The sequence below is a fragment of the Stylophora pistillata genome, chromosome 2 (assembly GCF_964205215.1).
Source record: "Stylophora pistillata chromosome 2, jaStyPist1.2, whole genome shotgun sequence".
Classification (NCBI taxonomy): Eukaryota; Metazoa; Cnidaria; class Anthozoa; order Scleractinia; family Pocilloporidae; genus Stylophora; species Stylophora pistillata.
In genome coordinates, this window is record NC_142520.1 from 21,367,494 (window position 1) to 21,378,749 (window position 11,256).

Here is an 11,256-nt window from a genome sequence, read left to right on the forward strand (position 1 = left end):
GTATAGATTCCAGTTCTCCGCTTTGATATAAGAACGCTCCAAAGAATAGGATAAAAAAGAAAGAGAGAAAGTTTCTTTGTTTGACGGTCTATCGCATATGTGTGTATCAAGCCAGGAATCGAGATTCAATTCTAGCCTAAAAAAGAAACATTTGCAGCAAGAATGATTTTTCTGTTAGCTTTTGTATGATATCTCCTTGATATATCAGTCCGGAAAGTACTGAAACTACAGTGAATTTTATTTCAGGCCTACATGTATCTAGAATATAGATTTTCCTTTGGTCGGAGGGCACATTTATGCAAGAGTATTTTCTTATATTTCCTGACGAGAATTTATGACACATTCTAATAATGAGTAATTATTTGTAATTTGACCAAGTAGATAAGGAGGTCATGTGCAAGAGTGTTCACCCCAAGTTTGCAGATTTAAGATAGCGCATACGGTTACGATAATCTCTACCCTTGTAATATGAACCCAGCTGCTGGCGATACATCTGGAGTTGAGCACATTCGAATAATCCCGCGGAGAAGCTCTTACGGTTCAGAAGTTATCGCCGATGTTGTAGATCGAATCTTTGACAAGATAAAAAGCAATATTGATACTAAACTTGGAGCCTTTAAGGGCAGTATTCATTTCCAAAGTATCCGATTTCCGGATAAGGATATCGTATCCTTTCTGGATACCTGTTGACATCGCCTTATTTTTCCTAAGGATTTACGATTGCTTGACCCGTAATTGACTTAGGTAAACTTTATTACTTTGCATCTTCATAGACAACCAAGTTCTGTGGAATCCCATCGTCTTTGTAGTTCAAATGGAAATATTTTACCGAGTTTTTCTTTGGGTGAAAAATTGTATCAAAGTGTTCCACTTAAGAGGGGGGGGGGGGGGGTGGGGAGACGATATTAACTTTGACAATTTACGATGAATCGTTCTCGATTTTGATGGTTGTTTGTTTAATTCTAGGTCCTTAACAGTTGACTTTTAGTAGGAAGATATCAAAACTTTCTGTTTTTTAATATAAATAATTTCTCCAGTGACTTTCAGATCAAGCAATTCTCCGGAGAAATGCATTGAGGCCTAAGTCGAATTCCTTTGACAATTGTTAGATCCAAACAATATCTTAATTCCCGAAAGCATAGTCACAGAATCAGGTGACGAAAGAGATTAAAAAGCTGCGGAGGATTACCCTTCGTGAACACAGGCTCGCGCCTGCACTCTCATGCTCAAAAATTAATGGAAAATAAATGGGAGGGTTGAAAAATAAATAAACCCCGTTCTAGCTTGCTGGTTTGTCATGATAATGTCCTTGGCTAAGATATTATCCTCAAAATTTGATATTTGCCCTCGAAACTTCGCTTCTCGGCTAAATATTCATTTTTTGGACAATCTCTCAGCCGCGGACATTATCAGCCGACATACCAGCCGCCGGCCAGAAAAGGTTTATTTACCAAATAGCACAGGGATTTTAAAATGAAGAATTGAATGAGGGACGGTGAACGGTGTACAATTATGATAAATTCTGAAAAAAAAAATGCAGAAATGTTTCATATTTCCCGCACCGTGCACTCTCGTACTATCCCGGTATCTATTTTATTCGTGAGCTTTTGTGCTTAAAAGATATTGGTGTGAAAAAAAAATTAATAAATAAAAAGATTGGAACAGTTTTCAGAATCTGCACCCGGAAATATTGTTAATTAATTAACTAATTATAATTAATTAATTATATAAATACGATGGCCGGTTGCTATGTAAATTCCTCTCGTTACTATCTTAGAGGTCACGAGACGACTCGTTCACGGCTTGAGCGGGTTTAAACACGAGGGTGCGCTATAAATAGGTTGGTTCCGCCCCTCGATATTAGCTCAAATGAAAGAATCATTCAATATTGCGACCAACGGTCTGACCGTACGTGAAACGGTGTGCATGGAAGACGCGGTAAAAGTCTTATTTTGGATAAAAAAATTAGAAGATATTGAGTGTTGTTGACTCTCATTCCCATAATTTAGCTTATTTGGATTTTATTTGGCACCAACACATCGTTCGGCCGTTCAAAATGCGATCTACGGTCGACTATGCAGTCGTACAGTTGTATTTTCAAAATTCGCGCCGTGTAATTTCGACTTTCATCCCCAAGCCCCTTATACACATCGGTTAAGAGAGCCTTCAGATTATTCCCATTGAAACTAGCAGCGTCATAAATAATGCATGCGCAGTATTATCGCTGACAATGCCTCTAAGTGCGATTAGCAGCCTGCATTTCAGAACTCTAGTGGTTGTTCGGCAACATTCTTAGCTGTCGCTGCTCGAAGGATATTTATTGTGAATTTTGTGCGTTATGGCTGACGGAAATAACCCATCTATGTGCAAGAAAAAGCGTCCAACAGATCGAGGTCCAGTTCTCTTTCAACAGAGAGCTTCCTCAAGAGAGCAGACTTCTTGGCATCAAAGACCGCGTCAAAATGGCAAAAGGTGCGCTAAATCTAACAAAAGCGACCTCAAGTACACAGAATGCGGATCTGATGGAGGCTCTTCTGTTGGATTTTGAGGAGAAAATGGAGAGGAAAGGACTGACATCGAGCCAACTGAGCTTATCATCAACTGGAAGCACAGCTAGTCCGGACCCCTCTCTTGTTTCTACACCATCTACCACACGGTTTTCTTTTCCTTTAGCGTCTTCCACTCCATCTTCGTGTATTTCTTTACCTTTCTCTGATGCTGTTTCTCCAATTTCCCCTCCACATGCAGAACACACACCACAAAGAATGCAGATCACCGCGCCTTCAGCAGAGAACGACCCCATATACAGGGTGTATCTCTTCAGCGAGGAAGCTCTGCGAACTCTGTATTTTGTTTTTCTTCTTCTTTTTTTTGTAACACTCTCTCCACAGCATGCTGTTACTATGGAAAACTCATTGATTGCGATTTACTAATCTTCAATCGACAAAGTCACGTTGTGTCCGTAACAGTTTCATGTGTATGTGGAGATTCATTCAAGTGGCTCTCCTCCTCTATCATGGGAGGATCTCCTGCAAAGTACTATGTAAATTTGAGCTAAGTACCTTTTCGTTTTCTGCTGCAATTTTCTGAGATTCGCTCTCTATGTATTCTTGAGTTTTGTTGTAACTGGTCACTTATCTGCCTTCGTTTTTCATAGATTGGCAAGGCACTTTCTCTAATCCTCCTGTTGTATTTCTTCTTGCAAGCAAATGGCAGTCAATAACAGTTTACAGGAAGTTAAATGATTATCTCTCCACAAAAATACCTCAAATGGACTGAGCAGTTTTTTATTTGGTTTCTCTCTTACCTGAATTCTAAGATACCTCTTTTTTAAATTACTTCAACAGTCTTGAAAAAGCATTGTTATGCAAACATTGTGAATAGGGTTTCCAATGAGTCCACGTCTGCTGCCCAGGAAGAAGTGACAAAACACCCCTGGTTATGTTGTAAATGGAGAGGTACAAGGTACAAGTTGATTTCAATTTTATTTTGTCTTTGGCCACATACTTATACACCAGTCTTAGAGTAGGGGAGGTGCATGCTTGAGTTTTGTTCAATTGTTCCTTGTTGCAAGCCAGGATCTCTACAAGCAGTCACTTTGATGCATGGGATCTAGTAGACTTCTGCAAAGTTCTGCTGACTAGCACATCTAAGCATACAATATCTGATATCAAATTGTAAACCCTGAGAGATTTGTGAGTACAGAAATGTGTTCAATGTTATGTTTTGATATCTACCATTTCTTCCTGTAGTGTGTTATTACAGATGCAAGGCATGATTCGAGTAGATCAGCAGCACACATGACGGTGTCAGCCCTTTCTTTCTCGTAAGATGCTTTTCAACTCTTTGTATGATATGTTGAACCTTGATACACTCAATGCTATTCCTAAAAATATTTTTATATTTACTGATTCTGTTTAGAACCAAAAAAGTTTTAGGAGTCGTAGACTGGAGTAGGGATAGTGAAACTTCAGCAGTGAGCCGTGAAGTCCCTATGACGAAAAAGCTGCTGACTTTTCTAACCGAGACCCAAGGTACAGTACATTTGTGTCCTCAATAATATCCTACCATTGATGTAATATGAGTATGGAGGACAGAAAATTCCTTTATAGTGTGACTAAAGTAATTCTTTTTTTTCTTTGTTTATTTATTTCTGATGTGTACTTCTGCGCAAAGAAGAGTCCACTCGGTGAGCAAGAATTTCATGCTAATCTGCTGATTGTTGCTGACCATTAACAGGTAATTTGAATGACTGTTTATTGAGAGAACGTGTAGTAGTCATAAGGTACAAAGAGTTTTTCTCAGGTTACTCCTTCAAAAGAACGATTTCACGAAACCAAAATTATGATTATTAATTTTTGTTGTTATGAACACATTGTGTTATGTAATTCTGACAAGACATAGCATAATTCATAGACTCAAAGACTACACAATTTTCTGTAAAAATGGAAAACCAGAAGCATTATACTTACTATTATTAATACTGATCTATTAATTTGTTTTTCTATAAGTCTCTTTATTTATGACTCAGGAAAATCATGTCAATTGCCATGCAGAGTCACAGTGCAAGCAGAATGGCGACCTAATGAGCAAAAGGTTTTAACTAGACCTGAAGCTGTAGCTGCATCTAGGAAAGCCATTGTAGGCTCCTCAATATATAGACATAGAGCGGGTAATTAATTAGCACATGCTATTGTATGTTTTCGTTTCTTTGCCTGAAAAAGTTTGCCTTTTCCAAATTAGCGATGTTGCAGTAAAGGCCTTGAAAGAGTTGCAAAAAATTCATGTTCCAGTTACAGAAAAAGCCACTCAAAATCTGTTACCTTCTGCAGTGTAGGGAAACATACTGGATTGAATCTCTCCATTCAGTGATTCTCATTAGTTTTATGCTTCTAAGCGGATCCATTATGGGGATGACACCTTCAACATGCACATGGAACTAGCCATTCTTGATTGGTTAAAAGAGTTATGCTGTTGTTAATTCTGCACAATTGCTTTGGCACCTTTTGAATGCTATGCTTACTCTTTCTTATTGACTTATTTCTCTTGCAGAATGAAAATTTGAATACAGAAGTATTGTCTCTGCAGATGTACCAACATGCCAGGCATCCGAATCTTCCGGCAGAGATCAGGGTGCTTACTGCAAGAACATTCAAATTCAGGGAAACCATCTGATCTACCTTTTTTAATTTAAGTAACTGATGTCCACTCTGCTTACTAGTGATTCTGACTTCGTGTGATAACTTTAAATGGGCGCCCAAATGTCTTGTAAAAGATGTGAGGTAACCAGGAAAGAATAATTACAGCAACTGCTGGTACTAAGTAGTGAAGCATTCATGAGTATTAGGTATTACTCGGGGGAATTTCCATGCAGTTTTATTGAGGTTTCCACCTCTTAATTTTCTTTTGACTGTACATGTTTCATGAACTCATTCAATTGTTATTTATAATATTTTATTGCTCTCCTTGACATGGGCATCTGTATGAGAATTTCCTTATTCCCTTTTATGCCCCGTGTAAGGAATGCCTGGAGGGTTAGGAAACCTTGACCTCACATCTTTTATGACGCAATTGAGCATCTTTTCCCGCGCTGCATTAACTTGGTCCCCAAGTTCCACGTTTCTAGCCTGGTAAACAGGGCCTTTCCAGAGCCCACACTTCTTTAGAGACCTCCAGTAAGTCTATAATCTTTACGACGTCACACGTGATTTTCTCTGTGTGCTTTTCTATGCTAAAGAGCTTTTTTCAGTCATTTATTTCACATTGGATAAAGCTTCCCAACCTATTTTCTTTATACTGAGTGGCTATGACCTTTCACTTCCATGGCAGGAAAAAGAAAAATCAGGCTTTTCGACTGACTGCTCCACGAAACAAGTTGTCTACGTTAGGTACACTATTGGATGGGGCATGGGATTTTTTGGCTGCCAATGCAAGCTATGAAACCCTTGACCACTTTCATAAATGGCTGCTGGATTAATATTCTTTTCTTTAAATTTAAATTAGCCTTTCTGGCCTCGCTTGAGATAATGTATTCTTTTGAATTTTGTACTGGAGAACGAAGCCAGAAAGGCTAATTTAAATGTAAACAAAAGAATATTCATCTGGCAGCCATTCATGAAAGTGGTCTATGAGGGGCCAGTTTCTTCAGTGTATTTCTGAGAGAGCCATTAATGATTATCAATATTCAGAAGATGTACTGAAACAGTCCGTGCCACTTAAAAATATAAATCTTGTCTGTAAAACACAAAGTTAATTTTATTAATACTGAAAAAGCAGTCTGGCTGCTATGTAACATTAAATGTATTGGATTTCACTTAAGGTTACCCAAGCTCAGTTTCTCAGATGATAATGTTGACAAGTTTGTTAAAAGTTTAGACATTGGTCATGTCACACAGATCCCAGGGGCATCAGGTGTTTCTTGCACAGTCACTGGCCTGGTGTTTATGATTATTGATTTGCACATGAGAGTTCCCCATCTTTCTTGTAAACTTGTCTGGTTCAATGAAAATGAAAATCATTTAATTTTTTAGTTTTCAGATGATGGAGCTACTGAAACAAATGAGCTGACAATGTCAATTGGAAGTATGGTGTGCTGGAACTTTGGTGATCAGGTGTAAGTGTAAAAGACAAAGATCAAATAATGCATGACCTCTGGAAGCAGCTCACTGAAGAGATGAAAATGTTTGAAGGTAATGTTTTGACTGTTTGTGATAAAGGGTGCACTGTTGAGTTTCAGCCAGGAGCAGGTATGTCCTGGCAGAGCTGGGCTGCTAATGAACTCAACCAGGCAGCTACATATCCTTCTCCAAATGCAAATGTTCATAAAGGAAACATGAACACTATGGGGGTAGTTTTGGAGTGGGTAAAGATGACACCTGAAAACTTTGCACTAAGGAAATGAGACCCTCTAATACTGAAAAGGTAAACAATTTTCTTGCCTCTCATCCCCCAAACCTTTCAGGAAAAAAATAGAAATTCCAGAAAGTTACAGTTCATGGCTGAAAATAGCATCCAACAGTTTGGTCTTCCTAGGATTGGGCATTTTCCAGACAGGTTAAGGCCAGAACCCATGCATTGTAAGATCAATGCCTGGCAACATTATATTGATCTCCTGTACTTAGAGGCAGTGGAAAGAGGAAAGTTTGATCCTTTTGTTTCTGCTCTGGGAACACCTGTAGGGAATAGAGACTCTTTTGAGGGTTTCTGGTACAGACAGTGTTGGGGAGCGTGCTAGGAAGCAGGGGATGTTGCAGAAATCAGAGGTGGACCTAAAGCAATACCTGCAGAAGAGAAGTTTTCCTTATGCAAGGCATACATCAGTTGGGGGGGGGGGGGATGTGGACTGGGATACTGGACTTCAAGAGTAAAAGAACATTTTAGTGATGAAGCTAGAACAGGTATAACAAGTTACCAGTTAGGCTTATTGGCAATCAAGCCATTGCATTGGCTTGATATTACCATTATCATAGGTGAGTATCTGAAGAATGCAGGGGGACTTTTTAATAGAATAGAGACCAATTCTGCCCAGCTTGCAGAAATGGAAGAAATGTGTAGTATGTATTTTAACTTGGTGTCTTTACTTTTTTCATCCAGTTGAACGGAAGTTGCATAAGCACACAGGAGATGCTTTCAGAGGTGATGCAATGCGAAAGTTGCATAAGCACATGTAGGCTAGATCACGAGGTTGTAACAGGAGACATGTGGGAGATGATAAATTAGTTTTTGTGTGTGAGAGCAGAAATTAAGAGAGACATTGTGAAAACTAGGAGGAGAATAAAACAGGATTTGTTAAGGACAATTTTCGAGTACGTGAGTTAAGAGTGTACACCGCAAGTTTGGTACATTTGTGTTAATGTCACAACATGGACAGTTGGATATACCATTCCCTATCATGCAAATTTGCTGTTTACAAGATATAGAGTGGGTTATGGCATTGTCTCTTTGCAGGCTAAAGAGGCCAAACATTCTGGAGTGAGGGAAGATTTGACCTTAACTAACCAGTCAAATGTAAGCACCACTACTGGTAAATGGTGGCAAGTAATGCGAAGTAATTATGTTCGGTCATTTTACCTCCCAGAACATCAACCAATGCCCTCTTCTTATACCTCACACTACCAATGATGTTCTCCACTGCACTGTTACCAACCAAATGTTTGAAATTGTGGTGGACATAAAGAAAATTATTTGCTCAGTTGTCAAGTTTGTTTGTCTGGTATTGACCTGGTGACTTGTGCAAGCAGCAGAGGCACGACAGAATCAGTGATGTGTGCACTAAAACCCATTGTCTGTAAACAGTGCAATACTTGCTTTGCTGATAACTTATCACTGTGGTCTCATCTAAAGTTCTGCAATGCCACTGAGGTAAGAAGTGTAGCTATCAATCCAACTTTGATGACAGTACCTGGTTTAAAGGAAGCTTTACATAGTAGAGGATTAAGCACTGCAGGTAATAAGGAAATTCTAGGTAAGCACCTTGAAGGTGCATTGGCTTGGGAAGGGTACTTTTTAAGCAACAGTTTAACTTTCCCAAAATATTTGATGTGAAGTGTATTTTTCTTGGTCAAGTTGGTGCACAATAAGGCACACTTCCTATGAGAATGATAACTAGGCTCTCAACAAATTCTGTGTACCAGTAATGTGAGTAATATGCCAACTTACTAAGAAAAATATTTTAAAATTGGTGCAAAATTGTTTAAATTAGCTATGTTTGCTAAACAGGTTAAACCTGTCGGAATGCAAAAGTAATGTTGTCACTGATATCACTTGGTATGCACTGATATATTACATACAAAACTTTATAAACCAATTTTTTTTTAATTGACTTCCATTTTAGAGGCAGGGTTTCTGCTCTAATGTATTTCTGGAATTGTGTACATAAAGGTTTGACCACTAAACCCTTGACATGCTAACAACAGTATGCATATTCTCCATACTGTTCTCAATACATTTTCCAAGGTGCTGACAAGGAGAATTTGTTTAACAATCAAGAGCTTCTTTAGTTAGTAATTATTTGCTTCATTCTTGTGACTTTGTTTAATTTGGGGTTAATATTGTAAGAAGAAATTAGATGCTGGTCACTGTTAGGGGTCAAAGGGTTAATAACTAATGACTCAGCATTTTGCTTATGTTGACACAATGCTTTTCTTTTAGTAATGGATTTGTCTTCTATTGATAGTTTAGTCTGATAGTTTAATGATATATATTAATGATATCTTACAATATTACAAAAAATATGCACTGCCTGCAGGTAGCAAAGGCCAGTCGAGGGGGGCAGTGTTAAATACGTATATTATAAAATATAAAATAAAAAGATTTACAAAGCAAGAGATTCAAAATTCTAGACAAATTACAACTACATATATACATTTAAGATACGGCAAGAAAACAGAACAAGCTGTGGGGTCTGATAGTTGTGCTATTAAAGTAGACAAATCAATATAACGTCAGATTTTTCGAGTCTCTAGAGGAGGAAATGAGTTTTACTCTTAAAGTTGTATTTTGATAGCTGGCGCACTTCACAAGACAAGCTATTCCAGATTCTAACACCATTTCTTGAAATAACTAAAAGTTACAAAAGGTTGCAGCTTGATAGTTTTAAGAGCAGGATGAAGTATACATAGATAAATGAAATTTGTATTTAAAATGAGTAATTCTCTATACTGATAGAATAATTGCATAGATGAATCAGACATCATTGTTAGTCAAATAATTAACAAGCTTTTAGCTGTTATGTTTAGGTAAAACCATACTTCTATTTATTTACTCCAGTGTATTTCTTTCTACAAGATATAAAGATTAAAGTTTAAAATATATTCTTGTATCAATGAACATATTTCCTTCCGAACTTTGTTTCAGATTACATTCAGGGTTGTCATTCTTTTGCTATATGAAAGTTTCGTAATTAATTGTCAAGCTAGATCGTATTCAAATTCAATAGCTTTTGTAAATTTGAGTCTTTTCCAAATCCTTCTCGATCATAGCGCAGCACGTAAAATGAGATTGTTACCCTGTGATGTTTTACTAAATAAATAATTTGAAGCGGCGTAGTTTGCGTGACAACAATAATTGACTCGCCGCAACCTCGTTCCCAGGGTCTCTTATCTTCCCGCCCCCTGGAGCGAGCGAGGAGAGACCCTGGTTTAGGCTGGTCACGTGTTTAGAGAGCAAAAAAAATTCCTTAGGGACGAGTCGTTTTTTTGCTGGATTTTTGCCCCATATCCTTTGTCATCTTCAAATCGACGCTATCGTTGTTCAGGTCGCCACGTTTTATAGCAGCCTTCAAGTCGCTATATGTCGGAGTTGGTATTGTAACCTTAATTTAAGACCCAAACAAGTCCTATGTTTAGAAGCGATGTATTCGGGCAGAGATGTTGTGGCCGTTTTACCGACGGGATACGGTAAATCCTTGATTTTTCATCTTCTTAATTCTTCACTCTTCGAGAAGTTAAACACTGGCACGTCAAATTATGTAAACAAAGGAAACCGAACAGTTACGTGCAATCGCCTGCGCACATTTTTCCTCTTCTGAAGGAAATAGGTACTAGAAAAAGAGAGATCGGTTAGACGAGCACAAAAAATAAATCTGTACCAATTTTCCTGGTCATCGACAACATCTTCGCAAACATATCTGACAGCGGCTGAGTCAATCGAAGGTAGCTCATTCTGAAAGAAATTTGTCACCTTTCTAAAAATCCTCGCAACTCAGAAGCGGCAAAGAAGAATCTGGGACCGTCGAGACGTAACAAAAAACAAATCTGGCAAAACACTATCGAAGATACAGTTGTTTACCTCTTTTCCAGCCAAAGACTGCATCTGTGTTTGTGCTTTTACGAAATTTAGACCGCGACGGCTTCTGTCAGATTCCCTTGCATCATAGCCAGGGTGCGTGAGACAGATTGTGATATTTCTGTACATCGCTTCACCGTTTCGATAAAACTCTGACTTTCACTGATCACCGTTTTGAAAGAAATAAAACTTTTCAAGCGTCTTTTCAAGGACTACATAATAAATGTGGAAAAAGTTTTTCTTGTCTCAACGGCCGGCCATAAATGTTGTTCGTTTTTATTGCCAATAAGCTACGCTCGCAAGTGGACTAAGTGGAGAGAAAATCCAACTTATCTGCCCCTCCCTCAAACCGCTAATTTGAAATCTCCAAAAAATCTGGGAGACACATGACCAGCCTAAACCAGGGTCTCTCCTCGCTCGCTACAGGGGGCGGGAAGATGAGAGACCCTGGGAACGAGGTTGGACCCGCCG

General features: G+C 38.5%; 1 long non-coding RNA gene and 1 pseudogene across 1 annotated transcript; both read left to right on the forward strand.

Annotated features, from left to right (window-relative positions):
* Window positions 1-468: 468 nt before the first annotated feature.
* Window positions 469-3,448, forward strand: LOC148737732 (uncharacterized; annotated as a pseudogene).
* Window positions 3,449-3,450: 2 nt separating this feature from the next.
* LOC148737733 (uncharacterized) lies at window positions 3,451-7,798 on the forward strand. Its single transcript, XR_015996785.1, has 4 exons — window positions 3,451-3,458; window positions 3,922-4,034; window positions 4,532-4,672; window positions 5,053-7,798. It is a non-coding gene; the product is annotated as an uncharacterized LOC148737733 (long non-coding RNA).
* The last annotated feature ends 3,458 nt before the right edge of the window (window positions 7,799-11,256 follow it).